This window comes from Salvelinus alpinus, chromosome 4 (genome assembly GCF_045679555.1).
Source record: "Salvelinus alpinus chromosome 4, SLU_Salpinus.1, whole genome shotgun sequence".
NCBI classification, from domain to species: Eukaryota; Metazoa; Chordata; class Actinopteri; order Salmoniformes; family Salmonidae; genus Salvelinus; species Salvelinus alpinus.
In genome coordinates, this window is record NC_092089.1 from 81,666,021 (window position 1) to 81,692,486 (window position 26,466).

Below are 26,466 nucleotides of genomic sequence, written 5' to 3' on the forward strand. Positions count from 1 at the left end.
CTAACACTCTAGTTGGTAAACGCTAACACTCTAGTTGGTAGACACTAACACTCTAGTTGGTAGACGCTAACACTCTAGTTGGTAGATACTAACACTCTAGTTGGTAAACACTAACACTCTAGATGGTAGACGCTAACACTCTAGTTGGTAGACACTAACACTCTAGTTGGTAGACACTAACACTCTAGTTGGTAGACACTAACACTCTAGTTGGTAGACACTAACACTCTAGTTGGTAGACACTCTAACACTCTCTAGTTGGTAGATACTAACACTCTAGTTGGTAGACACTAACACTCTAGTGTGTAGACACTAACACTCTAGATGGTAGACACTAACACTCTAGTTGGTAGACACTAACACTCTAGTTGGTAAACACTAACACTCTAGTTGGTAGACACTAACACTCTAGTTGGTAGAAACTAACACTCTAGTTGGTAGACGCTAACACTCTAGTTGGTAGACACTAACACTTTAGTTGGTAAACACTAACACTCTAGTTGGTAAACACTAACACTCTAGTTGGTAGACACTAACACTCTAGTTGGTAGACACTAACACTCTAGTTGGTAGACACTAACACTCTAGTTGGTAGACACTAACACTCTAGTTGGTAAACACTAACACTCTAGTTGGTAGACACTAACACTCTAGTTGGTAGACACTAACAATCTAGTTGGTAGACACTAACACTCTAGTTGGTAGACACTAACACTCTAGTTGGTAAACACTAACACTCTAGTTGGTAGACACTAACACTCTAGTTGGTAGACACTAGACACTCTAGTTGGTAGACACTAACACTCTAGTTGGTAGACACTAACACTCTAGTTGGTAGACACTAACACTCGTAGTTGGTAGACACTAACACTCTAGTTGGTAAACACTAACACTCTAGTTGGTAGACACTAACACTCTAGTTGGTAGACACTAACACTCTAGTTGGTAAATACTAACACTCTAGTTGGTAAACACTAACACTCTAGTTGGTAGACACTAACACTCTAGTTGGTAGATACTAACACTCTAGTTGGTAAACACTAACACTCTAGTTGGTAAACACTAACACTCTCTAGTGTGTAGACACTAACACTCTAGTTGGTAAACACTAACACTCTAGTTGGTAAACACTAACACTCTAGTTGGTAAACACTAACACTCTCTAGTGTGTAGACACTAACACTCTAGTTGGTAAACACTAACACTCTAGTTGGTAGACACTAACTCTCTAGTTGGTAGATACTAACACTCTAGTTGGTAAACACTAACACTCTAGTTGGTAAACGCTAACACTCTAGTTGGTAGACACTAACACTCTAGTTGGTAGACGCTAACACTCTAGTTGGTAGATACTAACACTCTAGTTGGTAAACACTAACACTCTAGTTGGTAGACACTAACACTCTAGTTGGTAGACACTAACACTCTAGTTGGTAAACACTAACACTCTAGTTGGTAAACACTAACACTCTAGTTGGTAGACACTAACACTCTAGTTGGTAGACACTAACACTCTAGTGTGTAGACACTAACACTCTAGTTTGTAGATACTAACACTCTAGTTGGTAAACGCTAACACTCTAGTTGGTAGACACTAACACTCTAGTTGGTAGACGCTAACACTCTAGTTGGTAGATACTAACACTCTAGTTGGTAAACACTAACACTCTAGATGGTAGACGCTAACACTCTAGTTGGTAGACACTAACACTCTAGTTGGTAGACACTAACACTCTAGTTGGTAGACACTAACACTCTAGTTGGTAGACACTAACACTCTAGTTGGTAGACACTCTAACACTCTCTAGTTGGTAGATACTAACACTCTAGTTGGTAGACACTAACACTCTAGTGTGTAGACACTAACACTCTAGATGGTAGACACTAACACTCTAGTTGGTAGACACTAACACTCTAGTTGGTAAACACTAACACTCTAGTTGGTAGACACTAACACTCTAGTTGGTAGAAACTAACACTCTAGTTGGTAGACACTAACACTCTAGTTGGTAGACACTAACACTCTAGTTGGTAGACACTAACACTCTAGTTGGTAGACACTAACACTCTAGTTGGTAGACACTAACACTCTAGTTGGTAAACACTAACACTCTAGTTGGTAGACACTAACACTCTAGTTGGTAGACACTAACACTCTAGTTGGTAGACACTAACACTCTAGTTGGTAAACACTAACACTCTAGATGGTAGACGCTAACACTCTAGTTGGTAGACACTAACACTCTAGTTGGTAAACACTAACACTCTAGTTGGTAGACACTAACACTCTAGTTGGTAGACACTAACACCCTAGTTGGTAAACACTAACACTCTAGTTGGTAGACACTAACACTCTAGTTGGTAGACACTAACACTCTAGTTGGTAAACACTCCAACACTCTAGTTGGTAAACACTAACACTCTAGTTGGTAGACACTAACACTCTAGTTGGTAGACACTAACACTCTAGTTGGTAGACACTAACACTCTAGTTGGTAAACACTAACACTCTAGTTGGTAGACACTAACACTCTAGTTGGTAGACACTAACACTCTAGTTGGTAAACACTAACACTCTAGTTGGTAGACGCTAACACTCTAGTTGGTAGACACTAACACTTTAGTTGGTAAACACTAACACTCTAGTTGGTAAACACTAACACTCTAGTTGGTAGACACTAACACTCTAGTTGGTAGACACTAACACTCTAGTTGGTAAACACTCCAACACTCTAGTTGGTAAACACTAACACTCTAGTTGGTAGACACTAACACTCTAGTTGGTAGACACTAACACTCTAGTTGGTAAACACTAACACTCTAGTTGGTAAACACTAACACTCTAGTTGGTAAACACTAACACTCTAGTTGGTAAACACTAACACTCTAGTTGGTAGACGCTAACACTCTAGTTGGTAGACACTAACACTCTAGTTGGTAGACACTAACACTCTAGTTGGTAAACACTAACACTCTAGTTGGTAGACACTAACACTCTAGTTGGTAAACACTAACACTCTAGTTGGTAAACACTAACACCCTAGTTGGTAGACACTAACACTCTAGTTGGTAAACACTAACACTCTAGTTGGTAGACACTAACACTCTAGTTGGTAGACGCTAACACTCTAGTTGGTAGATACTAACACTCTAGTTGGTAAACACTAACACTCTAGATGGTAGACACTAACACTCTAGTTGGTAAACACTAACACTCTAGTTGGTAGACACTAACACTCTAGTTGGTAAACACTAACACTCTAGTTGGTAGATACTAACACTCTAGTTGGTAAACACTAACACTCTAGTTGGTAGACACTAACACTCTAGTTGGAAAACACTCCAACACTCTCTAGTTGGTAGACATTCTAACAGTCTAGTTGGTAAACACTAACACTCTCTAGTTGGTAGACACTAACACTCTAGTTGGTAAACACTCCAACACTCTCTAGTGTGTAGACACTAACACTCTAGTTGGTAGACACTAACACTCTAGTTGGTAAACACTAACACTCTAGTTGGTAAACACTCCAACACTCTCTAGTTGGTAGACATTATAACAGTCTAGTTGGTAAACAATCCAACACTCTCTAGTTGGTAGACATTCTAACAGTCTAGTTGGTAGACACTCTAAAACTATAGTTGGTAGACACTAACACTCTAGTTGGTAAACACTAACACTCTAGTTGGTAAACACTAACACTCTCTAGTTGGTAGACATTATAACAGTCTAGTTGGTAAACAATCCAACACTCTCTAGTTGGTAGACATTCTAACAGTCTAGTTGGTAGACACTCTAAAACTATAGTTGGTAGACACTAACACTCATTCCACAGAGGGCCGAGTGTCTGCGGGTTTCTGTTTTTTCCTTTCAATGAAGACCTAGACAACCAGGTGAGGGGAGTTCCTTACTAATTAGTGACCTTCATTCATCAATCAAGTACAAGGGAGGAGCAAAAACCAACTGAGACACCTCCGTGGAATGAGTTTGACACTTGTGCTATAGAGACGCTATGAAATGATAGTAATTTCACTCCAGCATCTCAGAAATACACATGAATGTGACTGACACTGCAGGCAGCTGACACTGTGAATGGACTGGTGTGTTGGAGATTATTTCCTGGCCTGCCTCTATAAATTGGGATGCTCATAGTCACAGCTGTAACAAAGTGTGTGTGTGTGTGTGTGTGTGTGTGTGTGTGTGTGTGTGTGTGTGTGTGTGTGTGTGTGTGTGTGTGTGTGTGTGTGTGTGTGTGTGTGTGTGTGTGTGTGTGTGTGTGTGTGTGTGTGTGTGTGTGTGTGTGTGAGCTCCTTCAGCTAATTCAGTGCTGTTCTGGGCACCAGTGAATTACCATTAAGGTCGTCTTTACGCAGAACATCCTGTTTATGTCTGCTGAGCCAACAGAGCTACTGATGTAAAACAGATTGAAACAGACCATAATATTCACCTGGACATTCAGATGACCCTCTGCTTCTCTCTTAAGCAGTTAAAGAGATAAGGGAATGGAAGCCAAGAGAGCGGGGCTAACTGCTACAATCAGGTCTCCTTTTCAAGTGTGTCGTTTACTTTCTGCTTTTGAATTGTTGTGGTCTCTGCCGGTTAAGACCGCCTCCCTAATTTCTATGCAGATATATGCAAATGTAATCATCAGCCAAGCAGGTTTTGATTTCCACCTTTTCATGTGTGACCTTGCTTATTAGAAAACACTAACGATCGTTGTCAGGAGGCTGTCACAATGTTGGAAAGGAATGCTGTGGAGAAGGGCACAGGATGTGGCAGGGAGACAGGTGTTGATGTGACACCCCATCATATTTACAGTCTCAGTCACACCTGCTATGGCTTCCTGTAATGCAGGAGCACAGGGGGAGGGCTTGTTTACACCTCCTCCAACCCTGTTTAAGAAGCCTAGTCTCTGTGCTCTCAATCATAGACAGGTGGTCTGTTTAACCTATCGGCAGGCTTGAAGAGGAACAACTGTATTCTGGGGTGGTGCTTCTACATTAATACAGTGCAGAGTGGGAATGGGTTGGTGCTTCTACATTAATAGAGTGCAGAGTGGGAATGGGTTGGTGCTTCTACATTAATACAGTGCAGAGTGGGAATGGGTTGGTGCTTCTACATTAATACAGTGCAGAGTGGGAATGGGTTGGAGCTTCTACATTAATACAGTGCAGAGTGGGAATGGGTTGGAGCTTCTACATTAATACAGTGCAGAGTGGGAATGGGTTGGTGCTTCTACATTAATACAGTGCAGAGTGGGAATGGGTTGGTGCTTCTATACTAATACAGTGCAAAGTGGGAATGGGTTGGTGCTTCTATACTAATACAGTGCAGAGTGGGAATGGGTTGGTGCTTCTACATTAATACAGTGCAGAGTGGGAATGGGTTGGTGCTTCTATACTAATACAGTGCAGAGTGGGAATGGGGTGGTGCTTCTACACTAATACAGTGCAGAGTGGGAATGGGTTGGTGCTTCTATACTAATACAGTGCAGAGTGGGAATGGGTTGGTGCTTCTATACTAATATAGTGCAGAGTGGGAATGGGTTGGTTCTTCTACACTAATACAGTGCAGAGTGGGAATGGGTTGGTGCTTCTACACTAATACAGTGCAGATTGGTAATTGGATGGTATTTCTACACTAATACAGTGTAGAGTGGAATGTGGTGGTGCTTCTACACTAATACAGTGCAGAGCGGGAAAGGGTTGGTTCTTCTACACTAATACAGTGCAGAGTGGGAATGGGTTGGTGCTTCTACACTAATACAGTGCAGAGTGGGAATGGGTTGGTGCTTCTATAATAATACAGTGCAGAGTGAGAATGGGTTGGTCATTCTACACTAATACAGTGCAGAGTGGGAATGGGTTGGTGCTTCTACACTAATACAGTGCAGAGTAGGAATGGGTTGGTGCCTCTTCACTAATACAGTGCATAGTAGGAATGGGTTGGTTCTTCTCTATTGATACAGTGCAGAGTGGGAATGAGTTGGTTCTTCTACACTAATACAGTGCAGAGTGGGAATGGGTTGGTGCTTCTATACTAATACAGTGCAGAGTGGAATGGGGTGGTGCTTCTATACTAATACAGTGCAGAGTGGGAATGGGTTGGTGCTTCTACATTAATACAGTGCAGAGTTGGAATGGGTTGGTGCTTCTACACTAATACAGTTCAGAGTGGGAATGGGTTGGTGCTTCTCTATTGATACAGTGCAGAGTGGGAATGGGTTGGTCCATCTCCATTAAGGCAGTGCAGAGTGGGAATGGGTTGGTTCTTCTACACTAATACAGTGTAGAGTGGGAATGGTGGGTCCTTCTCCATTGATGTAGTGCAGAGTGGGAATGGGTTGGTGCTTCTCCATTGATACATTGCAGAGTGGGACTGGGTTGGTACTTCTACACTAATACAGTGCAGAGTGGGAATAGGTTGGTGCTTTTCCATTGATACATTGCAGAGTGGGACTGGGTTGGTATTTCTACACTAATACAGTGCAGAGTGGGAATGGGTTGGTGCTTCTACACTAATACAGCGCAGAGTGGGAATGGGTTGGTGCTTCTACACTAATGCAGTGCAGAGTGGGAATGGGTTGGTCCTTCTACACTAATACAGTGCAGAGTGGGAATGGGTTGGTGCTTCTACACTAAGCTTCTACACTAATACAGTTCAGAGTGGGAATTGGTTGGTGCTTCTACATTAATACAGTGCAGAGTGGGAATGGGTTGGTGCTTCTACACTAATACAGTGCATAGTGGGAATGGGTTGGTGCTTCTATACTAATACAGTGCAGAGTGGGAATGGGTTGGTGCTTCTATACTAATACAGTTCAGAGTGGGAATGGGTTGGTGCTTCTACACTAATACAGTGCAGAGTGGTAATGGGTTGGTATTTCTACACTAATACAGTGCAGATTGGAATGGGGTGGTGCTTCTACACTAAGCTTCTACACTAATACAGTTCAGAGTGGGAATTGGTTGGTGCTTCTACATTAATACAGTGCAGAGTGGGAATGGGTTGGTGCTTCTACACTAATACAGTGCATAGTGGGAATGGGTTGGTGCTTCTATACTAATACAGTGCAGAGTGGGAATGGGTTGGTGCTTCTATACTAATACAGTTCAGAGTGGGAATGGGTTGGTGCTTCTACACTAATACAGTGCAGAGTGGTAATGGGTTGGTATTTCTACACTAATACAGTGCAGATTGGAATGGGGTGGTGCTTCTACACTAATACAGTGCAGAGCGGGAAAGGGTTGGTTCTTCTACACTAATACAGTGCAGAGTGGGAATGGGTTGGTGCTTCTACACTAATACAGTGCAGAGTGGGAATGGGTTGGTGCTTCTATAATAATACAGTGCAGAGTGAGAATGGGTTGGTCATTCTACACTAATACAGTGCAGAGTGGGAATGGGTTTTCGCTTCTACACTAATACAGTGCAGAGTAGGAATGGGTTGGTGCCTCTTCACTAATACAGTGCATAGTAGGAATGGGTTGGTTCTTCTCTATTGATACAGTGCAGAGTGGGAATGAGTTGGTTCTTCTACACTAATACAGTGCAGAGTGGGAATGGGTTGGTGCTTCTATACTAATACAGTGCAGAGTGGGAATGGGTTGGTGCTTCTATACTAATACAGTGCAGAGTGGGAATGGGTTGGTGCTTCTACATTAATACAGTCCAGAGTGGGAATGGGTTGGTTCTTCTACACTAATACAGTGCAGAGTGGGAATGGGTTGGTGCTTCTACACTAATACAGTGCAGAGCGGGAATGGGTTGGTTCTTCTACACTAATACAGTGCAGAGTGGGAATGGGTTGGTGCTTCTACACTAATACAGTGCAGAGTGGGAATGGGTTGGTGCTTCTACACTAATACAGTGCATAGTGGGAATGGGTTTGTGCTTCTATACTAATACAGTGCAGAGTGGGAATGGGTTGGTGCTTCTATACTAATACAGTGCAGAGTGGGAATGGGTTGGTGCTTCTACACTAATACAGTGCAGAGTGGGAATGGGTTGGTGCTTCTACACTAATACAGTGCAGAGTGGGAATGCGTTGGTGCTTCTATACTAATACAGTGCAGAGTGGAATGGGTTGGTGCTTCTCTACTTATACAGTTCAGAGTGGGAATGGGTTGGTGCTTCTCTACTAATACAGTGCAGAGTGGGAATGGGTTGGTGCTTCTCTACTAATACAGTGCAGAGTGGGAATGGGTTGGTGCTTCTCTACTAATACAGTGCAGAGTGGGAATGGGTTGGTCCTTCTACACTAATACAGGGCAGAGTATCTCTCTCTCACACACACACACACACACACACACACACACACACACACACACGCACGCACGCACGCACGCACGCACACACACACACACACACACACACACACACACACACACACACACACACACACACACACACACACACACACACACACACACACACACACACACACACACACACACACACACACACACACACACACACACACACACACACACACAGAGAGAGCAAGTCGATGACTCAGAGGTCTCTCTCTCAGTTCAAACAGGCAGATAATGCGAGATACAAAGCAGGCAGCTGGAGTCCCTGTGTTGAGTTACACACACCCACGCACACACTCATAACCACACACACGCACACACTCTATGCTGGGCCTCACACCCTCACACACTCACTCTCAGGTCTTATCTCCCCAGCTCAGCCACTCAAACACACCCTCTCATTACATCACACACATCCCCCTCCGACAGCTGTAAAGAACAGACTCTCCTATCAAAGGAACAGGGGAAGAGTAGTTCTCATCACACTGTCTCCTGGCTGTTCAATAGGACAGGTTAGGATTTAATGAGCAGTTTTCATCACACTGTCTCCTGTCTGCTCAATAGGACAGGTTAGGATTTAATGAGCAGTTCTCATCACACTGTTTCATGTCTGTTCAATAGGACAGGTTAGGATTTAATGAGCAGTTTTCATCATACTGTCTCCTGTCTGTTCAATAGGACAGGTTAGGATTTAATGGGTAGTTCTCATCACACTGTTTCCTGTCTGTTCAATTGGACAGGTTAGGATTTAATGAGCAGTTTTCATCACACTGTCTTCTGTCTGTTCAATAGGACAGGTTAGGATTTAATTAACAGTTCTCATCACACTGTTTTCTGTCTGTTCAATAGGACAGGTTAAGATTTAATGAGCAGTTTTCATCACACTGTCTCCTGTCTGTTCAATAGGACAGGTTAGGATTTAATGAGTAGTTCTCATCACACTGTTTCCTGTCTGTTCAATAGGACAGGTTAGGATTTAATGAGTAGTTCTCATCACACTGTTTCCTGTCTGTTCAATAGGACAGGTTAGGATTTAATGAGTAGTTCTCATCACACTGTTTCCTGTCTGTTAAATGGGACAGGTTAGGATTTAATGAGCAGTTCTCATCACACTGTCTATCCTGTCTGTTCAATCGGACAGGTGCAGATTTCATTAATAGTTCTGTGTGTGTGTGTGTGTGTGTGTGTAGGCCCTGTGGCCCAGGTGGAGGTCCTAAAGGAAGAGAATGACTCTCTGCGCTGTCAGCTGGACGCCTACAGGAACGAGGTGGAGCTGTTGAAGCAGGAGCAGGGCAAAAACCAAGAACACACACCTCCACAACACAGTGAAGAGGACACCATCAGGCAGCAACAACTAACCTTTCTACAACAGGCACTACAGGGAATGCAGAAGGTACTACTTCTACCAGACATACCCACTGTAGTTAACTTCTTGCAGCAGTTCCTACTTTGGATTTATTTTAATCAATTCCACAGGAATTTTTCATTTCCTGGTTCCATACAGATATTAAACCCCTGCAGATTCTGGCTGGTGAGACTCATAATCCATTGGTTTGGCTTCCTGGGGTGACCAGTCGTATTGAGGAAAAGTGACTTTTAATAGAGGTGGATAGAGAACTGCCCTCCCAACCTCACACACACATACGCACACACACAACACTGAGAAAGAGGGAGAAAGAGGAGTAGGGATAGAGAGAGGCGTAAAGAGAGAGAGCAAGAGGGGTGCACTCAGAGTAGGATGGATAGAGAGATATAAAGAACAATTAAAAGACTTGACAGGAAGAGAGTCATTCTAGAATCTGATCAGTCTGCTGACCTAGACGCTGTACACAAAGTAATACCAGCTGGAGGGGTTTTCTAATAAAATATCCCCCTCAGAGATAACAAACTGTTGGTTAAACAACCCTCAGGCAGGAAGTCTGTTGCTTCCATCACCTGCTGGGTCATCAAATATCCTCAAGTAGTCAACGGTCATGCTCATATGAATAGACAGATGATAATTACATTTCCAACACGCAAGTTTCAACATTACCATGAAAATATATAAAAATGAGGAGGAAGAGACGAAAATCGAATACTTCATATTGCTCTGTGCTAAATTGTGATATCAGGCAGCCTCTGGCAAATTACCATAACATTTTATCAGCAGGTGATTTGAGTCTGCCCAGGTTCTGTGAATTTCTTCCACTTCTGAGTCATGTAATACTTGCATATTTCAGCCTAAACCCAACTGAGACTGTGATGTAGTTTTTTTTAAGCTGAAATGGATAAGGAGAAAGGACTTTTCAGCTTCTACATGGTTCTGACCTACATAGAGAAGCTATAAGCTAAAAGTTCCTTACTCGATGGCAAATCCTGAAACTTAAGGGTTAGCATCGCTGGTTAATATGGTTTCCTCTATGGAGCTGATGGATAAAGGGTTAATAACTAGCATGAGCCATATGCCTGTAGTAAGCAAGAATCTGTAGCTGTGTCTTCTCTGTCTTAAGGATTAGCTCGCATTTGTAGCTAACTGTGCCTTGGGTTAGGTGTCATCTGTAGCTAACTGTGCTTTCTCTGTCTTAAGGGTTAGTTAGCATCTGTAGCTAAATGTATCTCCTCTGTATCAGAAGCTTAAAGGTTAGTTACCGTATGTGGCTCACTGTATGTACTCTGTGTTTGCAGCAACTGCTGAAGATGCGTGAAGAAATGAAACAGAGGGAGGCAGAGTTGGAGAAGAGTGTGGAGGACAAACAGCAGCTGGAGAGCCAAGTACAGAGCCTCAAGGAAGGACTGGAGAGTCTGAAGAAAACACGCACACCACAGGTCAGTAACACACACACACACACCACAGGTCAGTAACACACACACACACACACCACAGGTCAGTAACACACACACACACACACACACACACACACACACACACACACAGGTCAGTAACACACACACACACACACACACACACACACACACACACACACACACACACACACACACACACACACACACACACACACACACACATCCTATCATTGTGTGTTTTTGTTTTACCTTGTTTTATTTAGTATTACATTGTTAATGATTACTGTATTGTTGTCGTTAAAGCTTGCAAGAAAGGCATTTTACTGTACTTGTGCATCTGACACTTGTGTGAGACATTGCTAGATAATGTCAGCCATCTTGTACTCATGTTCCCTGATACAATAGTAAGCTGCCGCTCATTGTCTTATTGTAACCCCAGTTCTCTTCACCATTAGTTCCTTTGTTTCCCTCTGAGAACGAGGAGGGATGGGATGAAGGCTCTCAGTCAAGAGAGAATACTGTGTGTGGTTCATGAGTTTGGCTGGCTGTAAAGACCACTGGGGTTTGAAATGTAATTACCATATCTGATTTGTGCTGTAATAAGAATGAAACTAGTTCTAAAATGAGTTTCAATGTATGAGAAATGTTTCCGAAATAATTAATCAGCTACCAGAGCCCAGGCTGTGGTAGACATTAATGACAGTTTATTCAGTTTCAAAAGTTTTACATTTCTCCTTTATCTCCTCTTATGGACCTCAGGAGGGTAAGAGATGTGCTAACTGCCTATCAAACATTGACTGAGACATGTCATTTAAAAGGCCATTGAGAGAGAGCAGTCATTTAAAAGGCCATTGAGAGAGAGCAGTCATTTAAAAGCCAGAGAGTGACAGTCCAATCATTTAAATCACCATCCATAGAGAGAAATAGACTGGTCATTTCAAAAGCTATAGAGAAATAGACTGGTCATTTCAAAAGCTATAGAGAAATAGACTGGTCATTTCAAAAGCTATAGAGAAATAGACTGGTCATTTCAAAAGCTACAGAGAAATAGACTGGTCATTTCAAAAGCTATAGAGAAATAGACTGGTCATTTCAAAAGCTATAGAGAAATAGACTGGTCATTTCAAAAGCTATAGAGAAATAGACTGGTCATTTCAAAAGCTACAGAGAAATAGACTGGTCATTTCAAAAGCTATAGAGAAATAGACTGGTCATTTCAAAAGCTATAGAGAAATAGACTGGTCATTTCAAAAGCTACAGAGAAATAGACTGGTCATTTCAAAAGCTATAGAGAAATAGACTGGTCATTTCAAAAGCTATAGAGAAATAGACTGGTCATTTCAAAAGCTACAGAGAAATAGACTGGTCATTTCAAAAGCTATAGATAAATAGACTGGTCATTTCAAAAGCTATAGAGAAATAGACTGGTCATTTCAAAAGCTATAGAGAAATAGACTGGTCATTTCAAAAGCTACAGAGAAATAGACTGGTTATTTCAAAAGCTATAGAGAAATAGACTGGTCATTTCAAAAGCTATAGAGAAATAGACTGGTTATTTCAAAAGCTACAGAGAAATAGACTGGTTATTTCAAAAGCTATAGAGAAATAGACTGGTCATTTCAAAAGCTACAGAGAAATAGACTGGTCATTTCAAAAGCTACAGAGAAATAGACTGGTCATTTCAAAAGCTATAGAGAAATAGACTGGTCATTTCAAAAGCTATAGAGAAATAGACTGGTCATTTCAAAAGCTATAGAGAAATAGACTGGTCATTTCAAAAGCTACAGAGAAATAGACTGGTCATTTCAAAAGCTATAGAGAAATAGACTGGTCATTTCAAAAGCTATAGAGAAATAGACTGGTTATTTCAAAAGCTACAGAGAAATAGACTGGTCATTTCAAAAGCTACAGAGAAATAGACTGGTCATTTCAAAAGCTATAGAGAAATAGACTGGTTATTTCAAAAGCTATAGAGAAATAGACTGGTCATTTCAAAAGCTACAGAGAAATAGACTGGTCATTTCAAAAGCTATAGAGAAATAGACTGGTCATTTCAAAAGCTATAGAGAAATAGACTGGTCATTTCAAAAGCTATAGAGAAATAGACTGGTCATTTCAAAAGCTATAGAGAAATAGACTGGTCATTTCAAAAGCTACAGAGAAATAGACTGGTCATTTCAAAAGCTATAGAGAAATAGACTGGTCATTTCAAAAGCTATAGAGAAATAGACTGGTCATTTCAAAAGCTATAGAGAAATAGACTGGTCATTTCAAAAGCTATAGAGAAATAGACTGGTCATTTCAAAAGCTATAGAGAAATAGACTGGTCATTTCAAAAGCTATAGAGAAATAGACTGGTTATTTACATCCAGGTCTGGCTACTGGTCCTCTCCTCCTCCAGTTAGAATGTCTCCCTGTCCTCCGTCCTCCTTTCTCTCCTCAACCCCACTGGTGTTGAGCTCTAATAGTCTATCCACCAGCCAGGCTCCCTGCAGCTGCAATGTACACTAATGAAAATGAGAACTGCAGCCCAGAGCCTAGCTATAAAAAAAACCACCAACTACAAGCAACCCCTTTATATAAGGGATATGTTACCACTGGTTACAACTAGCATCTTTACATTATTCATATATCACTACTGGTTACAACTAGCATCTTTACATTAGCCAAATATCACTACTGGTTACAACTAGCATCTTTACATTATTCATATATCACTACTGGTTACAACTAGCATCTTTACATTAGCCAAATATCGCCACTGGTTACATCTAGAATCTTTACATTATTCATATATAACTACTGGTTACAACTAGCATCTTTACATTAGCCAAATTTCACTACTGGTTACAACTAGCATCTTTACATTAGCCAAATATCACTACTGGTTACAACTAGCATCTTTACATTAGCCAAATATCACGACTGGTTACAACTAGCATCTTTACATTAGCCAAATATCACTACTGGTTACAACTAGCATCTTTACATTATTCATATATCACGACTGGTTACAACTAGCATCTTTACATTAGCCAAATATCACTACTGGTTACAACTAGCATCTTTACATTATTCATATATCACTACTGGTTACAACTAGCATCTTTATATTAGCCAAATATCGCCAGTGGTTACATCTAGAATCTTTATAGTTGTCAAGAAATCACCCCTGGCTACAACTATTATCTTTATATGAGTCATATACTGTATTACCCCTGGCTACAACTAGTATCTTTATATTAGTCATATACTGTATGACCCCTGGCTACAACTAGTATCTTTATATTAGTCATATACTGGTATTACCCCTGGCTACAACTAGTACCTTTGCATTAGCCATTTATCACCTCTGGCTACAACTACCATCTTTGCATTAGCCATATAAAGATCCTCCATGATGTCACCATTGCCCTTGATACTAAGCAATGTTGTGCTGCTATTTTTATTGACTTGGCCAAAGCTTTTACAGTAGACCATTCCATTATTGTGGCCAGCTAAGGAGTATTGGTGTTTCTGAGGGGTCTTTGGCCTAGTTTTCTAACTAGCTCAGGCAGTAGGAAGCTCTCTCATCCATTTATATGCAGATGATACAGTCTTATAGTCAACTGGCCCCTCCCCGGATTTTGTGTTAAACGCTCTACAACAAAGCGTTCTTAGTATCCAACAAGCTTTCTCTGCCGTTAACCTTGTTCTAAACACCTCCAAAACAAAGGTCATGTGGTTTGGTAAGAAGAATGTCCCTCTCCCCACAGGTTTGATTACTACCTCTGAGGGTTTAGAGCTTGAGGTAGTCACCTCAAATAAGTACTTGGGAGTATAGCTAGATGGTACACTGTCCTTCTCTCAGATCATATCTAGGCTGCAGGCTAAAGTTAAATGTAGACTTGGTTTCCTCTATCGTAATCGCTCCTCTTTCACCCCTGCTGCCAAACTAACCCTGATTCCTGCCCATGCTAGATTATGGAGATGTAATTTATAGATCGGCAGGTAAGGGTGCTTTCGAGAGTCTAGATGTTCTTTACCATTCGGCCATTAGATTTGCCACCAATGTTCCTTATAGGACACATCACTGCACTCTATACTATTCTGTAAACTGGTTATCTTTGGATACCCGTTGCAAGACCCACTGGTTGTTGCTTATTTATAAAACCCTCATAGGCCTCACTCCCCCCTATCTGAGATATCTACCGCAGCCCTCATCCTCCACATACAACACCCGTTCTGGTAGTCACATTCTGTTGAAGGTCCCCAAAGCACACACATCACTGGGTCTCTTGTCATTTCAGTTTACTGCAGCTAGCGACTGGAACGAGCTGCAACAAAGACGCTACAAGCTTGGCACACGGATATACGTCATCAGATACATCATCAGAGCGTGCAACAGAACATTGTACTGTCTGCACTCGGTTTGTTGATTATATTAAAACATTTTAATGAAATACATTTTTAAGCAGAACTAAAGTTTTGTTGCTAAGTATTCCACGACGCGGTTAGCCTTTACAGCTGGGACTGCAAGTTTGTGTTCCATTTTTTTGGTTGGATTCCGCGAGTGCTAGCTGGCTGTACTACAGACACCTGTTGTCGTCGTGGGAGAGACTCATTGTTATCTTTTCGTAAATCAACTGGTTGCAGTAAAGAGCCAACCTGGATACTAAGGAGATCCTGAGGGAAATCGACGAGTACCAACAGCTTTACGCTATGGAGGAACAACATACTCCATCATGGAAAGATCTGACTACCTCACAAAATAACTTTAACCCGACAAAAAAAAGAAAAACAGATTCATCCAGACAAGGACGATTTACTTATCGTTGAAGTAGAGTCTAGTGCTCTGGCTGGAATTCATGCAACACTAGAAAAATTGTGTGAGTAGGTAGCAGGGCTGAGGGGGAGTTTGGAGTTTAGCCAGAGTGAAATTCTCACAATCCAAGGAGAAACAAGGCACTCAGAGCCAAGGTAAAAATCCACGATTCCAACATGGATTGTCTACTCAGGGAAAACAGGGTGATGAATGAGCCGCTACTAGACATACAAAGTCGTAGCATGCGTGAAAATATATATTTTTTCTGGGATTCCAGAGGATGCATCCAATAATCCAGAGGGCGTGATTAGAGATTTCATGCAATCCGCCTTGAAACTTCCAATAGAGACTATAAATAAGGTGGCTTTCCACCGAGTACACAGACTTGGAGCTCGGAGGGACAAGACCAAGACCATCGCAAAATTTGAACACTACCAACAAAAGGAGCTGATCAAAAGCAGGGGAAGGGAGCTTAAAAGGACCAAATTCGGTCTCAATGACCAATTTCCAAGGGAGATAAACGAACGTCGTAAGAGACTGTATCCGGTACAAAGGCAACAAAGGGTTGACAACATTGTTGACAAACTCTTTATAGATGGACAGATGGACAGCTATTCCGAGACAGCTCCATAACACCATGGCTGTACTTCTCTGTGTCACGGAGGCGCTCCGCACTGCTAAAGCTAACTCTCTCTCCTCTGCTCTCATCCTTCTAGACCTATCGGCTGCCTTTGATACAGTGAACCATCAGATCCTCCTCTCCAACCTCTCCGAGTTGGGCATCTCTGGCGCGGCCCACGCTTGGATTGCGTCCTACCTGACAGGTCGCTCCTACCAGGTGGCGTGGCGAGAATCTGTCTCCGCACCACGTGCTCTCACCACTGGTGTCCCCCAGGGCTCTGTTCTAGGCCCTCTCCTATTCTCGCTATACACCAAGTCACTTGGCTCTGTCATATCCTCACATGGTCTCTCCTATCATTGCTATGCAGACGACACACAATTAATCTTCTCCTTTCCCCCTTCTGATAACCAGGTGGTGAATCGCATCTCTGCATGTCTGGCAGACATATCAGTGTGGATGACGGATCACCACCTCAAGCTGAACCTCGGCAAGACGGAGCTGCTCTTCCTCCCGGGGAAGGACTGCCCGTTCCATGATCTCGCCATCACGGTAGACAACTCCATTGTGTCCTCCTCCCAGAGTGCTAAGAACCTTGGCGTGATCCTGGACAACACGCTGTCGTTCTCAACTAACATCAAGGCGGTGACCCGTTCCTGTAGGTTCATGCTCTACAACATTCGCAGAGTACGACCCTGCCTCACACAGGAAGCGGCGCAGGTCCTAATCCAGGCACTTGTCATCTCCCGTCTGGACTACTGCAACTCGCTGTTGGCTGGGCTCCCTGCCTGTGCCATTAAACCCCTACAACTCATCCAGAACGCCGCAGCCCGTCTGGTGTTCAACCTTCCCAAGTTCTCTCACGTCACCCCGCTCCTCCGCTCTCTCCACTGGCTTCCAGTTGAAGCTCGCATCCGCTACAAGACCATGGTGCTTGCCTACGGAGCTGTGAGGGGAACGGCACCTCCGTACCTTCAGGCTCTGATCAGGCCCTACACCCAAACAAGGGCACTGCGTTCATCCACCTCTGGCCTGCTCGCCTCCCTACCTCTGAGGAAGTACAGCTCCCGCTCAGCCCAGTCAAAACTGTTCGCTGCTCTGGCACCCCAATGGTGGAACAAACTCCCCCACGACGCCAGGTCAGCGGAGTCAATCACCACCTTCCGGAAACACCTGAAACACCACCTCTTTAAGGAATACCTAGGATAGGATAAAGTAAACCTTCTAACCCCCCCCCTTAAAAGAGTTAGATGCACTATTGTAAAGTGGTTGTTCCACTGGATATCATAAGGTGAATGCACCAACTTGTAAGTCGCTCTGGATAAGAGCGTCTGCTAAATGACTTAAATGTAAATGTAAATGTAAATTCTACAGGGACTTCAGGTTACGAAAAAAAGAAAGTATGGGAACTGTAAAAATATCTGAACACTATGAAGTGGATATGAACACACACGTACTCAATACATGCTCGCTTACACATACGGACTATACATACACACACACCTGATCTCCTTCTCTTCTCTCACTCTCTCTTTTTCTCTTTTCTATTCTCTTCTCTCCCTCTGTCTCTATTGTCAAGAACTGTTTTATAATTTAACATGTTTATAGTTTGTCTGTCTTTTTTATGTATTTGTCTACAAGTTTATATATGTTTACAAGAAGCAACGGGAAGATATCAGAAAAGGGGCATTGGGGAATAATAACATATTATACGGAATACATTTGTACTGTAGTGAAGCCATCTCTAGAGTAATGCAATGTCTCTTTCGTGATCATGTGAAACGTCAATTGCTAAGGAAAGGCTGGGATGTGTTTTTCAAGGATGTTAAGGGTAATTATGATGCAACTATGATGGTGATACGATATGGATTACAATTATCATCATGAATATTAAGGCTATATGCACTACATGTTACACACACAGACACTCAACCATGCAAATTGTCAGCGTTATTATTTATTTGGACATCACACATTATAGTCTTACTCTTATACATACAAAATCACATCCAATATCATACACATCAACCTACTCAGATTTACGACACACATAATATCTTGTCTCAATTTTCTAACATATATGGCATTGGCTCACAGGCAAACAGGCAAGGGAATGAAACAAATTTTGCTGAAACCTATTTCTTGAATTCAAAATATCAGACATTTGAAAGATCTGATTTTGACCGTCATAATACCTCTGATGGCAGTAGCTTTACAAGCACTAATTACGGTCAATTTAGACTGAATAGTATCTAGTTATGGTAAGGGGTGAAATAAGTATAGCCACATGATCAAATCATTATGGTAGGAGACTATAACACAGTGTTAAGTACCTCACTGGACCGTAAAGGTAATCACTCTACAAACTATCATCACCGAGCCCTTAAGGAAATCACAAATATTATGGACACATTAGAAATAGAGGATATTTGGAGACTAAAAAACCCTGACCTAGTGAGATATACATGGAGGAGACTTAATCAAGCTAGTCATCTTGACTACTTTCTTGTCTCTTTCTCTCTTGCATCAAAGGTTAACCTGTTAGTGTGTAGGAGGCGCTATTTTCACTTTGGGAAAAAATCGTGCCCAATTTAAATGGCCTTGTACTCTATTCTAGATCGTACAATATGCATATTATTATTACTATTGGATAGAAAACACTCTCAAATTTCTAAAACCGTTTGAATGATATCTGTGAGTAAAACAGAACTCATTTTGCAGCAAACTTCCTGTCAGGAAGTGAAAAATCTGAAATCGAGGCTCTGTTCCAGGGCCATCCTATTCAATTGCTTGAAATCTATGGATATACATGCACTTCATACGCCATCCACTAGATGTCATCAGGCAGTGGAAGGTGGAATGGGGTGTCTAGCTTGATCTGAGGTCGAACAAGAGCTCTTGGAATGACGTGACCCCAATTTCCTTTGCCTGCCAAGGCGCGGGAAGGAACCCCAGATTGCCTTCTGAAAAGCTTTCGGTATAGACGGCTAATATCTCCGGCTTTGATTTTATTTGATACATGTGATAATATCATCGTAAAGTATGTTATTTCAATATAGTTTTATCAGATTATTGAACGTTTATCGGGAGTTTTGGTGTTTTCCGTTCTCTGCGTTTGGTGAAGATGGACATCTTTGCGCCACTTGGCTAGCTAAGGTTGCTAATTCGACAGGCGAAGAGGACATTCTAAAACCAAACAACGATTTATTCTGGACAAAGGACTCCTTGTACAACATTCTGATGGAAGCTCAGCAAAAGTAGGAACCATTTATGATGTTATTTCGTATTTCTGTGGAAAATATTTAGTTCTATTTTCCGCCCTCATTGCAGGCGCTGTCTCGCTATAACGTAAGCTGCATGTCGTACTAAAGTTATTTTTAAAAATCTAACACGGCGATTGCATTAAGAACTAGTGTATCTTTCATTTGCTGTACAACATGTATTTTTTAGTAAAGTTTATGATGAGTTCTTTGATTAGATTAGGTGACTGTTCAAAATATCTCCGGATAATTTTGTGCAGTTTGGCTACGTATTCACATTGTAAAACCACGATTTGTACCGCTAAATATGCACATTTTCGAACAAAACATATATGTATTGTGTAACATGATGTTATAGGACTGTCATCTGATGAAGTTTGTCAAGGTTAGTGAATAATTTAATATCTTTTGCTGGTTTTTGCAATCGCTACATTTTGCTGCTGATAAATGCGTTTGTGTGGTTGGCTATTGTGGTAAGCTAATATAATACTATATTGTGTTTTCGCTGTAAAACACTTAAAAAATCTGAAATATTGGCTGGATTCACAAGATGTTTATCTTTCATTTGCTGTACACCATGTATTTTTCATAAATGTTTTATGATGAGTATTTAGGTATTTCACGTTGCTCTCTGTAATTATTCTTGCTGCTTCGGTGCTATTTGTGATGTAAAACTATGATTTTACACTTCAAATATGCACATTTTTTGAACAAAACATAAATGTATTGTGTAACATGTTATAAGACTGTCATCTGATGAAGTTGTTTCTTGGTTAGTGACTAATTATATCTATATTTTGTCGGTTTTTTGAAAGCTACCTATGCGGTGGATAAATAGCATTGTGTGTTTGGCTATTGTGGTGAACTAACATAAATATATATTGTGTTTTCGCTGTAAAACATTTTAGAAATCGGACATGTTGGCTGGATTCACAAGATGTTTATCTTTCATTTGCTGTGTTGGACTTGTTAATGTGTGGAAGTTAAATATTTCTAAAAAATATTCTTTGAATTTTTTTTTTAAAAGAGCAGTTTCTGGCTAAAGAGACAAGACTAACAAGGGAAATCCATGAACTAATAGTACAGGTAGATAGCAATAAAAACGATACTACAGAGATAAAACACAAAAAGAACTTGAGGAACCTATTCAAGAACGATCTAATGTAATCTATTACAAAAATAAAGCAAACTGGATGGAATATGGAGAAAAATGCACAGAATTCTTCCTGGATCTCAAACACAGGAACGCTAACAAAAATAATTTTTGCAGAAACTCGTTACTGAAGACAGAATGATATTTTAAAAGAGGAAGCTAATTATTTTAGACAGATGTTCTCTTTTCCGTCTCATCCTCTCCCACTGAATGAAGATTGCGGTAAGGAATTCTTTCCAAATAATACAAAAATTGAAAAATTAACAAATGTACAGAAAGATCAGTACGAAGGCCAAGTTACAGAGGAATAACTTTTTGAGGCTATTAAATCCTTTCAGTCTGGGAAAACCCCAGGGCTTGATGGCATACCAGTAGAGGTGTATCAAGCCTTTTTTGATATACTAAAAGCTCCATTGTTAGATTGTTTTAACTACTCCTATAGAAATGGTAGTCTGTCAGGTACTCAGCAGGAAGGTCTGATTTCTCTATTATTAAAACAAGACCCAGACCCAGTCTGTCTAAAAAACTGGAGGCCCCTTACACTTCAATGTTGTGATGCAAAAATACTAGCGAAGTGCATAGCACTCATAATTAAAAGGGTTTTGCAAGGTATTGTTCATGCTGATCCGACAGGTTTTTTACATGGATGATACATTGGAGATAATATATGACAACTACTAGAAATAATAGAACATTATGAAACATCTATGAAGCCAGGCCTGGTATTTATAGATGATTTTGAAAAGGCATTTGATAAAGTAAGACTGGATTTTATTTATAAATGCCTGGATTTTTTCAATTTGGGTAATACTCTTAAAAAATGGGTAAAAAATTATGTATAGCAACCCCAGGTGTAAAATAGTAAATAACGTCTACTTCTCAGAGAGTTTTGAATTGTCAAAAGGAGTTAAACAAGGGTGTCCGCTATCACCATATCTATTCGTTATGGCCATCGAAATGCTAGCTATTAAAATCAGATCCATTAACAACATTAGAGGATTAGAAATCCAAGGCATAAAAACAAATTTGTCCATGTATGCCCAATGACTGAAGTTTTACATTAAGTCCGCAAGCTATATCCCTGCAATGTCTCATTGAAGATCTAGATAACTTTTCTGTACTCTCTGGACTAAAACCTAGTGTGTGCAATATTACATATTGGATCTTTAAAAAATACAACTTTTACATTACCCTACAGTTTACCTATAAAATGGGCTGATGGTGAAGTAGACATACTTGGTATTCATATCACAAAACATATAAATAAGCTCTCCTCATTGAATTTCAATAGAAAACTTGTAAAAATAGACAAGATCCTGTAACCATGGAGAGGTAAATACCTGTCTATTTATGGAAAAAGTGCCCTGATTAACTCCTTAGTCATATCTCAGTTTACTCACTTACTTATGGCGCTGACTACTCCTGATGATTCGTTTTTCAAATCATATAAGCAAAAAATATTTTGCTTTATCTGAGACGCTAAACCAGACAAAATTAAGTGTGCCTATCTATATAATGAATATGAATTGGGTGAGTTGAGATTATTAAATATAAAAGCACTAAACCTCCTCTCTAAAAGCTTCACTCAGTCAAACGTTTTACTTGAACCCTAAATGGTTCTCAAGTAGATTACTAAGAAAGCTCATCCATTGTTTAAAAATTGCCTTTTTGCATTTGTGCAGATTGCCATGTCTCATTTTCGATTAATTTAAAATTATACTTTTTTCAAAGTATCTCCTTTTTTCAAACAAGCATTGCAGAGCTGGCTACAATTTCAATTTCATCCCCATGAAAAGATAGAACAAATATTACAACAAATATTAGAGTTGATAAAATGTGCTGGTTGATAAAATGCCTGTATTTATGGGAAAGATGTTTGAAAAGGGTATTTTGTTCTTAAATGATTTTGTAAATTGGAATGGTAGAGTTATGTCCTTCATGGAGTTATCAGAATTGTATGGGAAGGTCTGCTCAATCCAAGAGTACAACCAATTGATTACAGCATTACCCCAAAAATGGAGGAGGCAGTTGGCAGCGAGAGGAGGTAGGAAAGGTCTGTCTGCCCAATATAAAGGATCAAAACTTGCGGAGGAATAAACATAGCATAAATGGGAAAGTATACCAGTTTCATTTGAGGACCAGGATGTTGACAACTGTGCCATACAGATTGCAAAATAGTTGGGAAAATATTTTTGATGTACCGATTCCATGGTATGAGTTGATATATAAAACAACGCAAGATTCAAGATTTGCCCTTTTCAGCTAAAATTATTATATAGAATTCTTTCCACCAACAAAATGTTGAATATTTGGGGCATAAAATCATCAAAGCTCTGCAGATTTATTTTGGTATTGCTCTCGGGTAGCCTGTTTCTGGTCTCAGGTTCAGGAACGGCTGAACGGCTGAAAAGGCATAGCATTGATATAAAATGGACCCTATAAATAGTACTGTTAGGAGATCTGGAGAGACCGGTTCAGTCAATTACTAATATAATAATACTCTTAGTAAAAGTATTTATCTTGATTCTATTCGAATTGATTCTATTCGATTAGAAAGATTGAAATTGTAAGTTAAACATCACAGCAGAGTTGAAAGATATTTGTTGCATAGAAACCCGAAGAGGGTGGCCAACAGAGATAGATGAGATGGGCTGAGGGAAGCTGAGGTTTGGTATGTGGAATTGGAGACAAGTGGGAGTGGAGTTGCTGTGCGGGAGATAGAATGATGGTCAAAGATAAACGTTTATTTAATTTTGTTTTTGTTTATTTATATATATTTTTGCATTGTTGTTTTCTGTTTTCTGTTATCTTCTGTCTTTTACTTTTTCTCTTTAGTTCATTCTCTTGGTTGTTGGTGCATTGGGGGGTTTATTGGGGGTGGGGAATGGAATTAATTGTATTTTTATTGCATTTTTCTACTTGGAGGGGGACTGTGGGAGGGGTCTCAAATGGTTAAGGGACAGCTATTGGGGAACTGTGGGGGGGATCTTGTAGGGTTCGGGTTCATGTTTTTTGTCCTAGTGGGAGATCTATCAACATGACCTTGAGCAGTGCATTGACCCTGGATGCTTCTGTGTGTCACTCTGAATGAGAGTCTGTTGGATGACTGGTATGATGTAGTTGTTGAGCGGCTTCACTGCAAGTATATTGTATGTTTCAGATATTCAATAATAAAAAATAAAAACGTAAAGTTTTATCTCAATCTCTTCATTCAAAGACTCAATCATGGACACTCTTACTGACAGTTGTGTCTGCTTTGCGTGATGTATTGTTGTCTCTACCTTCTTGCCCTTTGTGCTGTTGTCTGTGCCCAACAATGTTTGCACCCTGTTTTGTGCTGCTACCGTGTTGTGTTGCTACCATGTTGTTATCAAGATGTGTTGCTACCATGCTGTGTTGTCATGTGTTCCTGCCATGCTATGTTGTCGTCTTAGGTCTCTCTTTATGTAGTGTTGAGTTGTCTCTCTTGTCGTGATGTTTGTTTTGTCCTATATTTTTATTTTATTTATTTTTATTTATAATCCCAGGCCTTTTGCCTTTTGGCAGGCTGTCATTGTAAATAAGAATTTGTTCTTAACTGACTTGCCTAGTGAAAAATATCACCACTGGCTACAACTAGCATCTTTATACTAGCCATATATCATTACTGGCTACAACTAGCATCTTTGCATTAGCTATACCGGTATATCACCACTGGTTACAACCAGTTCATTATTATCCCCCCTCCAAAACTGTCTTGTCTCACATCCGCAAATATCGAAAACACTTAAGTTAATTGTATGTCTTTAGGGGCTAAAATCCATCTATAGCCAGTGTTAATGGTTATGTTGCTTATGGTATAACATTGGCTGAGCAGGATTCCAGAACGAGGGTTGACAAGAGCATGAGATTCCTGTTCAATCAGCTATTTAATTGGATAAAGATAATATGGATATGAGAGAGTCAAATGGTGCGTGGTCCATATTTGATTTCTTCTTTTCCAATCTCGACACATTTTCTCTTCTCTGCCTCCCGTAGCCGCTTGGCTAGTTGTTTCATTGACTTTTTTAATTTGTAATTTTAGACCTGCTGGCTGGGTAATACATGTCATTTCAAATCAAAGAGATCACAGGGTTGTCGATATCTGGTTTAATAGTGATGCTGTACATTAGAATGCCGCTAGGCACTGAAATGTGTCCCCTTCTAGTGATCCATGGTAAATATGGTAATTAAAACATGTATACAAGTAGATATGAACCCCTTCCAGTGATCCATGGTAATTAAAACATGTATACAAGTAGATATGAACCCCTTTCAGTGATCCATGGTAATTAAAACATGTATACACGCAGAGATGAACCCCTTCCAGTGATCCATGGTAAATATGGTAATTCAAACATGTATACACCTAGAGATGAACCCCTTCCAGTGATCCATGGGTAATATTGTAATTAAAGCATGTATACACGCAGAGATGAACCCCTTTGTCACGCCCTGACCTTAGAGAGCCTTTTTATTTCTCTATTTGGTTAGGTCAGGGTGTGATTTGGGGTGGGCATTCTGGTATCATATATTTCTTTGTTGGCCGGGTATGGTTCCCAATCAGAGGCAGCTGTCTATTGTTGTCTCGGATTGGGGATCATACTTAGGCAGCCCTTTTTCCCACCTTCAGTTGTGGGATCTTGTTTTCTGTTTAGTGTTTCTGCCTGACAGAACTGTGCGCTTTCGTTTTGACGTTTGTTATTTTGTTTGAGGGAGGAACGCTGGCGATACCAGGAGTCACGGCAAGGACGGAAGCAAGAGAGGCAGCTTCCAAAATGTTTTGGGGGGCGAGGGAGGAACGCTGGCGATACCAGGAGTCACGGCAAGGACGGAAGCAAGAGAGGCAGCCTCCAAAATGTTTTGGGGGGGTTCACACAGGTTGGCGAGCGGAGCGAGCGAAACGAACTGAACTAAGGGGTGAACGAGAACCAACTCCCTGTAAATACAATGAGGAGTTGGTCACGGTTCAAGTGCCATGTTTTCCGGTTCTGCGCACCAAGCCTTCAGCGAACATCCACAGCCCGGTGCGCTCTGTGCAAGCTCCCCGCAGTTGCCGTGCTAGAGTGGGCACTCAGCCAGGACGGATTGTGACGGCTCAGCGCTCCTGGTCTCCGGTGCGTCTCTTTGGCCCAGGATATCCTGCGCCAGCTCTGCGCACGGTATCCCCAGTTCGCCAGCACAACCCAGTGCGGCCTTTCCCAGCTCCCCGCACTTGTCGTGCTACAGGGGGTATTCAGCCAGGACGCGTTGTGCCAGCTCTACGCTCCAGACCTCCAGTGCGCCTCCACGGCCCAGTATATCCTGCGCCGGCAATACGTAATATGCCTCCAGTGCGCCTTCTTAGCCCAGTGCGTCCTGTGCCAGCTCTCCACACTCACCGAGCTAAAGTGGGTATCCAGCCAGGATGCGTTGTGGCAGCTCCACGTACCAGGCTTCCAGTACGTCTCCTCAGTCCGGTGAGACCTGTTCCGGCTCCACGCACGAAGCCTCCAGTGATGATCCATGGCCC

General features: G+C 41.2%; 1 pseudogene; it reads left to right on the forward strand.

The window, feature by feature from the left end:
* The window catches only part of LOC139574526 (ecto-NOX disulfide-thiol exchanger 2-like), a 395,743-nt pseudogene that overhangs the window by 319,639 nt on the left and 49,638 nt on the right, over window positions 1-26,466 (forward strand).